Source organism: Salvelinus alpinus, chromosome 26 (genome assembly GCF_045679555.1).
Source record: "Salvelinus alpinus chromosome 26, SLU_Salpinus.1, whole genome shotgun sequence".
In the NCBI taxonomy this organism is placed as follows: Eukaryota; Metazoa; Chordata; class Actinopteri; order Salmoniformes; family Salmonidae; genus Salvelinus; species Salvelinus alpinus.
The window spans coordinates 40,350,335-40,365,334 of record NC_092111.1 but is presented as its reverse complement, the minus strand read 5'-3'; positions in this window follow the sequence as shown (position 1 = coordinate 40,365,334).

Genomic DNA, 15,000 nt, shown 5'->3' with positions numbered 1-15,000 from the left:
ATACTTATTTTCCACCATAATTTGCAAATAAATTCATAAAAAATCCTACAATGTGATTTTCTGGATTTCTTTTTCTCATTTTGTCTGTCATAGTTGAAGTGTACCTATGATGAAAATTACAGGCCTCTCTCATCTTTTTAAGTGGGAGAACTTGCACAATTGGTGGCTGACTAAATAAATTTTTGCCCCACTGTAGATATATATACAAATATATATATATATAGATATCACATTTACATAAGCATTCAGACCCTTTACTTAGTACTTTGTTGAAGCACCTTTGGCAGTGATTACACCCTCAAGTCTTCTTGGGTATGACGCTATAAGCTTGGCACACTTGTATTTGGGGAGCTTCTCCCATTCTTCTCTGCCGATCCTCTCAAGCTCTGTCAGGTTAGATGGGGAGCGTTGCTGCACAGCTATTTTCAGGTCTCTCCATAGATGTCTGATCGGGTTCATGTTCGGTCTCTGGCTGGGCCACTCAAGGACATTCCAAGACTTGTCCCGAAGCCACTCCAGCGTTGTCTTGGCTGTGTGCTTAGGGTCGTTGTCCTGTTGGAGGGTGAATATTTGCCCCCAGTCTGAGGTCCTGAGGTTTTCATCAAGGAGCTCTCTGTACTTTGCTCCATTCATCCTGACTAGTCTCCCAGTCCCTGCCACTGAATAAACATCTCCACAGAATGATGCTGCCACCACCATGCTTCACCGTAGGGATGGTGCCAGGTTTCCTCCAGACATGACACAATGGCATTCAGACCAAAGAGTTCAATCTTGGTTTCTTTAGACCAGAAATGACTTTGTAAATTCATGTTGAACTTTAGTTGGAGGTCGGACTGCAACTATTTTATTTTGCGCTCTGAGTTCCTCTGAAACTTCACACTGGTATCAAGTGCTAGTTTGTGCGTTCCAATTCATGTTTCTACAGTAAAAACATAGCAAGCTCTAGAATTACCATCCTCTTACATTTTTTCTTATGCGTATTCAATATATTGCCAGTACTGAAACATTTCATCCCTAGTCGAATCAAATGTAAAACATCTCTTGCCTCTTTTGATGAGCTTTTGCCCCAAATCATTGATAGAGGACCATTCTCATAACAAAATAAAATGGTTGCCTGCATATTCTCCATCAAGTATGTTTTTGTTATATATCTGGGAAACTAATGGAATAAACTCCAGATTTGCCCAAATTATTCGTAACATATCATGTCGTGGTCGCCATTTACCATAGGGCTAAGTAATATTTAACAATATACATTTAATAAATCGGACTATGTGACTCCATTTACAGTTTTTACCAATTGTTAACATACATTTGCAGAATCTACATCTCGGGTACTCAAAACTCTAAAGACAAAACAATTAGCCAATCTCCCCAAACCCCACAGACATCTTGCAAAATGAAACACAGCCAATCAAAATCAGGTGCTCTCTGCTCAAAATGAAACTCTGCATTCAAATGAGACAAACTTAGTGACAACTGAGATCACACGAATGTGACATATTCAAAACACTACTATCAGAACCTATTTCAGTGTAAAGACTAAGATTTTGTTGTTATACTTTATATTGTTTGTGTATACTCAAACAAGAAAGGAACACAAATACGTTTTATTTCCACATGACTCAATTCATATCAATAAGTATACTGTAGGACACATACAGTAAAAGTGCAAACATACTGTAAATATATTTTGCATGTGCAAAGGAAGAAAAATAGGACTATTTGTATAATTTTTATTTATTTAATAAACAAATGAGGCACATTTAGGCAGTCTTGATACAAAATGTTCAACATAAATGCAATGGTTCATTGGATCAGTCTAAAATGTTGCACATACACTGCTGCCATCTAGTGGCAAAATCAAAATTGTGCCTGGGCTGGAATAATACATTATGGCCTTTCTCTTGCATTTGAAAGATGATGGTACAAAAAATAAAAAAAGGTATGGTTGTTTTTTTCTTTGTATTATCTTTTACCAGATCAATTGTGTTATATTCTCCTACATTCCTTTCACATTTCCACAAACTTCAACGTGTTTCCTTTCAAATGGTACCAAGAATATGTATATCCATGGTTCAGGGCCTGAGCTAAAGGCAGTACGTCATTTTAAGCGAAAATTGAAAAAAATCGGCAGATCCTTAGGAGGTTTTAACTAGGCAACAAATTAATATTTACAATGACGGCACACCCCGGCCAACCCTGGGACAATTGCGTGCTGCCCTATGGTACTTCCAATCACAGCCGGATGTGATACAGCCAGGATTTGAACCAGGGACTGTAGTGATGCCTCTTGAACTGAAATGCAATGAAATAGACCACTGCAGCACTCAGGAACCACTACTGTACTGTTTGTTAGATCAATTGCAAAGACAAAGAAACTGTCAAAATACAGTAAAATCATAAGTCAAGAAACAAATACTCCATTGCGAAAACAAAATCCGTCAGGTCTGTTTTGGTCCGGCGACACGTTTTCATCAACATTACAGCCGATATTTTCCTTGGCCAAAAAGCGGGGGAAATATCGTCTGGCAAGGCACATCCACCCCTGACAGGACTCTGCTGGTATGTCACCACAGGCCTCCTCCATTGCCTGGAGAAGGGCCATACGTTCATGGGGTTTGCGATCTTACACCTTCCACCGCCATGCTGAAAACAACTCCTCAATGGGGTTGAGAAATGGGGAATATGGTGGGAGATAGAGAACTGTAAACCTGGGATGGTCATGGAACTAGTTACGGACCTGAGCAGCCCGATGGAACATACATTTTCTGCTCAGGATCACCTGGCCCTCTCTGCTCTGGTTGAACAAGGTTGTCATGTAAATGTGGTGTGGCGGTGGAGGACCCCATTGTGGCTCATAGCTGTACATATGGTGACATTTCCCCAGCGCTAGCCAGGTATCTCAATGATGGCGCGTTGACCAATGATGTTCTTTCATCTCCTCGTCTTTGTTAAATTAAATCCAGCCTCATCTATGAATATGAGTTCCTGGGGGAATGGGACCTTCATCCAACTCTGTGATTCTCTGAAATGACAGTAAATACTGTAATTGTTGTAGAGTAAAGTACACTGGCAACATCAGTGAATCTCTAATGTTTCAAGACTGTAATACTAGTTCATTACTTACTTGCACTTATTCATTCCTTTCAAAATGGGACTCTGTAGATTTGCTTCATCCGAAGATGGTGTTTCAATGAGGATTCTGCGGTTGATAAACTCACTCTGAAGTTATGGCTTTCAGTGATCTGTTGATGGATTTCTCGCAGTCTTATGTCATTATTTTCAACTACCATTTGCAGAATGGCAACCTCATGTTCATCTGTAAAGAGATGCGTTCTACCACCGCGTGGTGTTCGTCTTTCAGGTCTACAAAAACTAAATAGCATACAGTACAGTAAACACTACAGTAGTACAGTATACAAGATAAACATGTTACAAAGAAATATAGCACCCCATTTCATACATACAGTAATATATTAAATATTGACTTTTGGTTTCACTTACAGTACGTATTAAAATCTACAGTCTTTACTGTGCGTTATGTTGTACTACTGTCAAGTAGTAGAGAGGTCCAATGTCTGCACTAAATACTTATTCTCATTTTGGAAGTCCCTCAGATCGGGCTGCACTCTCTGCCCGGTCTCTCTCAAGATCAAACCAGGGTTGACCACATGGTCCACCACAGTCGCCCGAATTTCATAAGAGATTACTGTCCTTGTTCATGGTCTTCCTCCACCTTCACCTCCACCTCCACCTCCACCTCCACCTCCAACTCTCTCTGCTAAGTTTGCTTCCATTGGTCTCCAAACACAGGAGTACTCACCTGTAGCCTGTTCGATTGCAAAGTGAACATTTACGCAATTAAGTTTTTGCACGTGAAGAGATCAAATGGTAACTGAGCTTAGCTCGTTGAACAGTTTTGCTTTTCATTTGCACACAAGAGATTTTTGTTGTGAAGGTTTTGCCAAAGGTAGAGAGCATTGTGTGTTGTATATTGTTTGTTATAAAATTGCAATCTGAGTGTAAAGCAAAACATGTGCCTCTAGTATTGCAGATTTGGTGTCTGGTTCTGCTAAATGAGTTACAGATTTGCTGTCTGGTTCTGCTAAATGAGATACAGATTTGGTGTCTGGTTCTGCTAAATGAGATACAGATTTGGTGTCTGGTTCTGCTAAATGAGATACAGATTTGGGTCAGTGTGCCTCATGGGCCAGCTTTAGTGTGTAAACAATTGGGAACAACTGTAACATTATAGTAAAACCATGTGTAATCAAGTATTATGAGTTTAGCTGAATAAGATCAAGAAATGGTCATGAGAAGCGAATGCAAGAGGCAAGTATTACTTTGCAAAATGAATAGATCCACATTCAAGGCATACACTTAAGTTATTCAACAAGCATTACATGGCAAAGCGTGAACAAAACAGGCCTAGAAGCCTATGGAATTAGAATTTCTCATAAAACCTTTTTTTCCACAGGATAAGAGACAGAACAAAGAAAATTCATTCCATTTACAACATTTGAAGATAAAAGTGAAGTTGTCTGTTGGTGCCGGCCTTCAGTCTCTCACTCCATTCTCTCAACCTCGCTAGGGAAAAGCCGGACAGATTCTCAGAATTATATTTCAGCCTGAATATAGTTACGGAGAATAAAGTACAGTTCACACTCACGCATGCGCAGACAGACATATATATACACACACACACACACACACACACACACACACACACACACACACACACACACACACACACACACACACACACACACACACACACACACACACACACACACACACACACACACACACACCTTTACTGTTCAGTGATTCCTTCAATCCAAAGGAATTTTCTTCAGACTTTTAAACTGTTTTATAATGAGTTGGTTCCATCACCATCATGGGGAATCATCTAAATGTCTGGAGGGGCTGAGGAGAAGCCAGAAGAGACTGATTGATGGACTTCATAATGTCTAGCAGGTGCCTCTTCCCCATTACCACCACACCAACAGCTGTGGAAGACGTGGAAACAGCCTTACCATCTGAATCACTCTGCTTCCTGAAGAGGAAGGAAAACTCTCTATATTTCCCCTAGTTTATAGTGAGTCGTCATGAATAAATTATGAACAACAATCCCCTGTCTTCACGTCAGTTAGCGTAAGGCCTCTATTTTGTTAGGACTTTTATTGTGAAACATGTTACCTTTGCCATACGTTATATGTTTTGCAGGAGTGAGATTTAAGTCAAGTTGATACTAAATGTAAGTGTATGACAGGTATGGCATCTGTGTTAGTTGTGGCCAGGTGGCAACATGTTAGGACCTGGTTAAGGTGGAGGTGGGGCTAGGCACTGCAGTACTTCAACAAACACAAGTCAAGGTGCAACCAAAAGCCATTTAAAGCTTAAACACTTTCTTCGTCTGCTCTCCTCTCTCCATCTAAGTCTCCGTCTTTTACCCCTCTCATATTACTGTCAGGTGAGGGATGTGTGTTGTTAATGGGAGATGTGTGTGTTGTTATGGGGAGGTGTGTGTGTTGTTATGGCGAGGTCTGTGTTGTTATATGTTATGAGGTCTGTGTGTGTGTGTGTTATGGGGAGTTGTGTGTGTGTGTGTCTTGTTATGGGGAGTTGTGTGTGTGTGTGTGTGTGTGTCTTGTTATGTGGAGTTGTGTGTGTGCGTGTGGATATGGGGAGTTGTGTGTGTGTGTTGTCATGGGGAGTTTGTGTGTGTGTGTGTGTGTGTGTGTGTGTGTGTGTGTGTGTGTGTGTGTGTGTGTGTGTGTGTGTGTGTGTGTGTGTGTGTGTGTGTTGTTATGGGGAGTTGTGTGTGTGTGTGTGTGTGTGTGTGTAGTTATGGGGAGGTGTGTGTTGCTATGGGGAGGTGTGTGTTGCAATGGGGAGGTGTGTGTGTGTGTTGTGTACTGCAATGTTGCCTCGTCATGTGCTTGTCACACTGAGTCTCTTTGTAGTTGAGGAGACAGCTCTTCTGGCGCTTCTCTCTAGCTCTCTCTCTCTGACAACCTCCCATCAATTATTGATGAAACCAGACGCCAGGAAGTGGTCTGAAAAGAAACACACAAAGAGTTGCATTTATAAACAAATCCTATTTACAAACATGACCTCTTTGGAATGGGTGTGAAGTTGGTGGCTCTTAGGGAAAATAATTAAAGAGATTCGAGGTTAAATAATAACGGTGCAATATTTAAACCAATCACAGTCCTTGATCTAGATCAGTTTTTCCCAAACTTATGATAGTCCCGTAGCTCTTCAAACATTCAACCACCAGATACGTACCCGCTCTAGTACCAGGGTCAGTGCGTAAGACACACTATACTGATATATTTATTACAGTTTTTGACACAACCCGGCTCGTGGGATGTGCCAAAGAGCTCTTGTAGGACCAGGGCACAAATAATAATCAATCATTTTCCTCTTTATTTAACCATCTTACATATAAAACTTTATTTGTTCATCGTCTAATTGTGAATTACTCACCACAGGTTAAACATGAGAAGGGTGTGCTTGAAAGGATGCACATGACTCTGCAATGTCGGGTTGTATTGGAGAGAGTCTCAGTCTTAAATCATTTCCCACACACAGCCTGTATTTAGTTTTCATGCTAGTGAGGGCCGAGAATCCACTCTCACATAGGTACGTGGTTGCAAAGGGCATCAGTGTTTTAACAGCACGATTTGCCAAGGCAGGATACTCTGAGAACAGCACAATCCAGAAATCTGGCAGTGGCTTCTGAATAAATGAAATGTTCACAGAACCGCTTGTTGCAATTTCGATGAGGCTCTCTTGTTCAGATATCGGTAAGTGGACATGAAAGGGATAACGAATCCAGTTGTTTGTGTCATCCATTTCGGGAAAGTACCTGCGTAAATCCGCACCCGACTTATTCAGGTGCTTTGTTGTATCACATTTGACATTGTCCGTGAGCTTGAGTTAATTTGCACACAAAAAGTCATACATTGATGAAAAGACCTGTGTGTTGTCCTTGTTAATGCAGATAGAGAAGAGCTCCATCTTCATAATCTTAGCCTCAATTTTCTCCCGCACAATTAATATAGTTGCGGAGAGTCCCTGCAATCCTAGATTCAGATCATTCAGGCGAGAAGAAGCATCACCCAGATAGGCCAGTCATGTGAGGAACTTGTCATCATACAAGCGGTCAGACAAGTGAAAATGATGTTCATTCAAAAAAAACGTGTCCCTCAATTTCTTTTTAAAAAGTGTCAATACTTTTCCCCTTGATAACCAGCGCACTTCGGTATGTTGTAAAAGCATTACATGGTCGCTGCCCATATCATTGCGTAGTGCAGAAAATACACGAGAGTTCAGGGGCCTTAACAAAGTTAACCATTTTCACTGTAGTGTCCAAAACGTCTTTCAAGCTGTCAGGCATTCCCTTGGCAGCACCAGTTTGTGAAGACCTGGTCTAGATAACATGATGATAATCAAACTGTCGGTTTCCCTGAAGATGTGTCTGTCTTCTCACCCCACTTTTCCCAACTTGTTTAATCTGTTCTGAAAACAGCCCTTTAAGCTGTCTGGTGGATGGGTGGTGGATTGTGGATGATATTGGTGGTTGATGGTGACAGGTGGTGGATGATGGTGGTGGATGGGGCATGGTAGAGGACGGTGAATGGTGGTGGTAGATAGTGGTGCATTGTGGATGATATTGGTGGGTGGTGGATGGTGGTGGATGGTGGTGGTCATGGATGGTGGTTGATTGTGAATGGTGGTGGTAGATGGGGGTGGATGGGTTATGGTGGATATTAGATGGTGGTGGATGACAGTGATGGTTGTGGAAGGTGGTGGATGATGGTGGATGGGGTATATTGTGAATAGTGGATGGTGGATGATGGTGAATGGTGAAAGGTGGTGGATGGTGGATGGTGGTGGATGGGGGATGGTGGTGGATGGAAATTGTAGGATGGCGATGCATTGTGGATGATATTGGTGGTTGGTGGTGGATGGTGATGGATGGTGGTGGATGGAGGATGGTGGTCATGGATGACGTGAACTGTGAATGGTAGTGGATGGTGGTGGTAGATGGTGGATGGTGGTGAATGGTGGTGGATGGCAGTGGACAGTGGTGGATGGAGGATGGTGGTGGATGGCGATGCATTGTGGATGGTGGTCATGGATGACGTGAACTGTGAATGGTAGTGGATGGTGGTTGTAGATGGTGGTGGTGATTGGTGTATGGTGGATATTGGATGGTGGTGGTGGATGGTGGATGATTTTGGTAGTGGATGGTAGTGGATGGTGGGGGATGGTTGTGGATGGTGGTGGATGGGGGATAGTGGTGGATGGTGTTGGATGGTGAATGTTGGTAGGTGGTGGATTTTGGATTGTGGTGGATGGTGGTGGATGACATTGATGGGTTGTGGATGGTGGTGGATGACAGTGATTATGGATGGTGGTGGATGGTGTTGGATGGCAGTGGTTGGTGGATGCTGGTAGGTGGTGGATGATGGTGTTGGATTATGGATGGTGGATAATGGATGGTGGTGGATGGTGGTGGATAGTGGTGGATGATGGTAGATGGTGGATGATGGTGGATGATGGATGGTGGTGGATGGTGGGGTTTGATGGATGGTAGATGATGGATGGTGAATGGTAGATGGTGGATGATGGCAGGAGGTGGATGGTGGATGATGGTGGATAATGGATGGTGGTGGATGGTGAATGGTAGATGGTGGATGATGGCAGGAGGTGGATGGTGGTGGTGGTGAATGGTAGATGGTGGATGATGGTGGATTGTAGACTGTGTTGGTGGATGTTGGGTTGTGGATGGTGGTGGTTGATGGATGGTGGATGATGGTGGCGGATGTTGGCTGGTGGTATAATGGTGTAGGTGGTGGATGATGGTGGATGGTTTTGGATGGTTGTCTCTTTCTCTCTCAATTCAATTCAAAGTGTATTTTATTGGCATGGGAAACATATTTACATTGCCTCTCTCTCTCTCTCTCTCTCTCTCTCTCTCTCTCTCTCTCTCTCTCTCTCTCTCTCTCTCTCTCTCTCTCTCTCCCTCTATTTGCAACAGACGGTCACTTTCAATCTTCCCTCCATCTCTCTCTCCTATTCCATCCTACACTTTTCCTTGTTCTCTCCCTCCGGTCCTCTCTCTGCCTCCCGTCCTCTCACTGCCTCCCGTCCTCTCACTGCCTCCCGTCCTCTCTCTGCCTCCCGTCCTCTCTCTGCCACCTGTCCTCTCTCTGCCACCTGTCCTCTCAATTCAATTCAAGGGGCTTTATTTTCATGTTAAACATGTGTTAACATTGCCAAAGCAAGTGAGGTAGATAATATACAAAAGTGAAATAAAAAATAAAAATGTACAGTAAACATTACACTCACAGAAGTTCCAAAAGAATAAAGACATTACAAATGTCATATTATGTATATATACAGTGTTGTAACAATGTACAAATGGTTAAAGTACACAAGGGAAAATAAATGAGCATAAATATGGGTTGTATTAAAATGGTGTTTGTTCTTCACAGGTTGCCCTTTTCTTGTGGCAACAGGTCACAAATCTTGCTGCTGTGATGACACACTGTGGTATTTCACCCAGTAGATATGGGAGTTTATCAACATTGGGGTTTTTTTTCGAAATCTTTGTGGATCTGTGTAATCTGATGGAAATATGTGTCTCTAATATGGTCATACATTGGGCAGGAGGTTAGGAAGTGCAGCTCAGTTTTCACCTCATTTTGTGGGCAGTGTGCACATAGCCTGTCTTCTCTTGAGAGCCATGTCTGCCTACGGCGGCCTTTCTCAATAGCAAGGCTATGCTCACTGAGTCTGTACATAGTCAAAGCTTTCCTTAATTTTGGGTCAGTCACAGTGGTCAGGTATTCTGCCACTGTGTACTCTCTGTTTAGGGCCAAATAGCATTCTAGTTTGCTCAGTTTTTTTGTTAATTCTTTCCAATGTGTTAAGTAATTATCTTTTTGTTTTCTCATGATTTGTTTGGGTCTAATTGTGCTGTTGTCCTGGGGCTCTGTGGGGTCTGTGTGTGTTTGTGACCAGAGCCCTAGGACCAGCTTGTTTAGGGGACTCTTCTCCAGGTTCATCTCTCTGTAGGTGATGGCTTTGTTATGGAAGGTTTGGGAATCGCTTCCTTTTAGGTGGTTGTAGAATTTAACGGCTCTTTTGTGGATTTTGAAAATTAGTGGGTATCGGCCTAATTCTGCTCTGCATGCATTATTTGGTGTTCTACGTTGTACACGGAGGATATTTTTGCAGAATTCTGCATGCAGACTCTCAATTTGGTGTTTGTCCCATTTTGTGAAATCTTGGTTGGTGAGCGGACCCCAGACCTCACAACCATAAAGGGCAATGGGCTCTATGACTGATTCAAGTATTTTTAGCCAGATCCTAATTGGTATGTTGAATTTTATGTTCCTTTTGATGGCATAGAATGCCCTTCTTGCCTTGTCTCTCAGATCGTTCACAGCTTTGTGGGAGTTACCTGTGGCGCTGATGTTTAGGCCAAGGTATGTATAGTTTTTTGTGTGCTCTAGGGCAATGATGTCTAGATGGAATTTGTATTTGTGGTCCTGGCGACTGGACCTTTTTTGGAACACCATTATTTTGGTCTTACTGAGATTTACTGTCAGGACCCAGGTCTGACAGAATCTGTGCAGAAGATCTAGGTGCTGCTGTAGGCCCTCCTTGGTTGGTGACAGAAGCACCAGATCATCAGTAAACAGTAGACACTTGACTTCAGATTCTAGTAGGTTGAGACCGGGTGCTGCAGACTGTTCTAGTGCCCGCGCCAATTCGTTGATATATATGTTGAAGAGGGTGGGGCTTAAGTTGCATCCCTGTCTCACCCCAGGGTCCTGTGGGAAGAAATGTGTGTGTTTTTTGCCAATTTTAACCGCACACTTGTTGTTTGTGTACATGGATTTTATAATGTCGTATGTTTTACCCCCAACACCACTTTCCATCAATTTGTATAGCAGACCCTCATGCCAAATTGAGTCGAAGGCTTTTTTGAAATCAACAAAGCATGAGAAGACTTTGCCTTTGTTTTGGTTTGTTTGGTTGTCAATTAGGGTGTGCAGGGTGAATACATGGTCTGTTGTAAGGTAATTTGGTAAAAAGCCGATTTGACATTTGCTCAGTACATTGTTTTCATTGAGGAAATGTACGATTCTGCTGTTAATGATAATGCAGAGGATTTTCCCAAGTTTGCTGTTGACGCGTATCCCACGGTAGTTATTGGGGTCAAGTTTCTCCACTTTTGTGGATTGGGGGGATCAGTCATTGGTTTCAAATATTGGGGAAGATGCCAGAGCTAAGGATGATTTAGTTTTAGTTAAGAGTTTTAGTATAGCCAATTGGAATTTGTTGTCTGTATATTTGATCATTTCATTAAGGATACCATCAACACCACATGCCTTTTTGGGTTGGAGGGTTGTATTTTGTCCTGTAGCTCATTCAAGGTAAATGGAGAATCCAGTGGGTTCTGGTAGTCTTTAATAGTTAATAGTTGATTCTAAGATTTGTATTTGATCCTGTATGTGTTTTTGCTCTTTATTCTTTGTTATAGAGCCAAAAAGATTGGAGAAGTGGTTTACCCATACATCTCCATTTTGGATAGATAATTCTTCGTTTTGTTGTTTGTTTAGTGTTTTCCAATTTTCCCAGAAGTGGTTAGAGTCTATGGATTCTTCAATTACATTGAGCTGATTTCTGACGTCCTGTTCCTTCTTTTTCAGTATTGTAGACTCAGGTTTTCTGGGTCTCTATGTTTTTGGTTGGACAGGTGCCTCAATTTCGTTCTTCAATTTTTGCATTATTCATCAAACCATTTGTCATTGTTGTTCATTTTCTTCGGTTTTCTATTTGAGAATTTTCGTTTTGATAGGGAAGCTGAGAGGTCAAATATACTGATAAGATTTTCTACTGCCAAGTTTACACCTTCACTATTACAGTGGTACCTTTTACTCAGGAAATTGTCTAAAAGGGATTGAATTTGTTGTTGCCTAATTGTTTTTTGTTTGGTTTCCAAACTGCATTCCTTCCATCTATAGCATTTCTTAATGTTACTCAGTTCCTTTGGCTTTGATGCCTCATGACTGAGTATTGCTCTGTTCAAGTAGACTGTGATTTTGCTGTGGTCTGATAGGGGTGTCAGAGGGCTGACTGTGAATGCTCTGAGACTCTGGGTTGAGGTCAGTGATAAAGTAGTCTACAGTACTACTGCCAAGAGATGAGCTATAGGTGTGCCTACCATAGGAGTCCCCTCGAAGCCTACCATTGACTATGTACATACCCAGCGTGCAACAGTCCTCTCTCTGCCTCTTGTCATCTCTCTGCCTCCCGTCCTCTCTCTGCCTCCCGTCCTCTCTCTGCCTCCCGTCCTCTCTCTGCGTCTTGTCCTCTCTCTGCCTCCCGTCCTCTCTCTGCCTCCCGTCCTCTCTCTGCCTCCTGCCTCTCTCTGCCTCCCGTCCTCTCTCTGCCTCCCGTCCTCTCTCTGCCTCCTGTCCTCTCTCTGCCTCCCGTCCTCTCTCTGCCTCCCGTCCTCTCTCTGCGTCTTGTCCTCTCTCTGCCTCCCGTCCTCTCTCTGCCTCCTGTCCTCTTTCTGCCTCCTGTCCTCTCTCTGCCTCCCGTCCTCTCTCTGCCTCCTGTCTCTCTCTGCCTCCTGTCTCTCTCTGCCTCCCGTCCTCTCTCTGCCTCCCGTCCTCTCTCTGCCTCCCGTCCTCTCTCTGCCTCCCGTCCTCTCTCTGACTCCCGTCCTCTCTCTGCCTCCCGTCCTCTCTCTGCCTCCCGTCCTCTCTCTGCCTCCCGTCCTCTCTCTGCCTCCTGTCCTCTTACTGCGGCGGAGGCACGCTCTCCACTCCTCAAATCTTTCTTCCTCTCTCCCCCTTTCACTATTCCTCCATCTATCTCCATCAGGACATGAACTGCTGCCACTTCACACCCTTCACACCATGCATCTCTCTCTCTCTCTCTCTCTCTCTCTCTCTCTCTCTCTCTCTCTCTCTCTCTCTCTCTCTCTCTCTCTCTCTCTCTCTCTCTCTCTCTCTCTCTCTATCTCCCTCTATCTCCCTCTATCTCCCTCTATCTCCCTCTATCTCCCTCTATCTCCCTCTATCTCCCTCTATCTCCCTCTCTCATTCTCTTTCTGTCTCTATCCCACCATGCATCTCTCCTTCTATTCGTCCCTCCCTCTGTGCATCTCTCTGCCAATGAACAGGCAGGGACAATTACACTGACACAGTGGGGGGAGATTAGGCCATTAAAACACTTTACCTGTCTGCCATTTATTAAGTCCAGCCCAGACAGCATTGTCAACCGGCTCGGAGATTAAAAACATTTAGTCTTGATTTATCTCTCTCCAGTGGGTTGCTTCAATTGTAGCCCAAAAAAAGACACACTGTCACAGCGTGTGTATGTGTGTGTCTGTCTGTATATGCATATGGATGCCTAGTGAAGTGTTTGTGCTCTTGCGAGTATCCTTAAATGCAGCCAGGTATTTGACGTCCATCCATGTCTGATGACGTCGAGAGATGACGTGGAAACCTGCCATTATGGGCAACAGTGAGCGCCGTTACCTTCAAGTTGGTTTTATGGACTGGGATGGGGAATGGGCGTAAGCATCTGCCTGTGATTCCTAACTTAACCCCAATCTTTAAAAAATGTTTGAGTTAAATGTTGAGTTAAATGTTGAGTTAAATGTTGAGTTAAATGTTGAGTTAAATGTTGAGTTTAATGTTGAGTTTAATGTTGAGTTTAATGTTGAGTTTAATGTTGAGGTAAATGTTGAGGTAAATGTTGAGGTAAATGTCGAGGTAAATGTCGAGGTAAATGTCGAGGTAAATGTCGAGGTAAATGTCGAGGTAAATGTCGAGTTTAATGTCGAGTTTAATGTCGAGTTTAATGTCGAGTTTAATGTCGAGTTTAATGTCGAGTTAAATGTCGAGGTAAACCTAACAAAAACTTTGTTCGCAACAACTTAAAAATGTGACGTTTGAGAAACATGGATGAACGTCTAGCTAGTTGAAACAAATGTTTTTCCACACAGATGCTTTCACTGTAAGAATGTGAGGTACAGTGAAACACACACATACGCACTTGCCGTTATTTTCCCCAGAGGCATAAAGGTGTTAAGCATTGTTTCACTTCAGATATGATTTCACAAATCTTCTTTTTTTTGGAAGGAGGCTATCAACAATACCTCAAAACAGATGGTTGCTACAAATATAGTCACAGAGCTTTTTTAAGCTTATATCAGACTCACAGTGCACAAGAACAGCATCTGTTCAACAGCTAAAACACCTCCTCATTGAAAACAGCTTTCTGTTCACTGTTTCTGGACCATCCAGATTCTGTTAACACCACAGTTGAAGTCGGAAGTTTACATACACTTAGGTTGGAGTCATTAAAACTCGTTTTTCAACCACTCCACAAATTTCTTGGTAACAAAGTATAGTTTTGGCAAGTCGGTAAGGACATCTACTTTGTGCATGACACAAGTAATTTTTCCAACAATTTTTTACAGACAGATTATTTCACTTATAATTCACTTTATCACAATTCCAGTTGGTCAGAAGTTTACTGTGCCTTTATCCAGCTTGGAAAATTCCAGAAAATGATGTCATGGCTTTAGAAGCTTCTGATAGGCTAATTGACATCATTTGAGTCAATTGGAAGTGTATTTGTTGATGTATTTCAAGGCCTACCTTCAAACTCAGTGCCTCTTTGCTTGACATCATGGGAAAATCAAAAGATATCAGCCAAGACATCAGAAAGAAGATTTTAGACCTCCACAAGTCTGGTTCATCCTTGGTAGCAAATTCCAAATGCCTGAACGTACCACGTTCATCTGTACAAACAATAGTACGCAAGTTTAAACACCATGGGACCACGCAGCCGTCATACCGCTCAGGAAGGAGACGCGCTGCGCTCTGTCTCCTAGAGATGAACGTACTTTGGTGCAAAAAGTGCAAATCAATCCCAGGACAACAGCAAAGGACC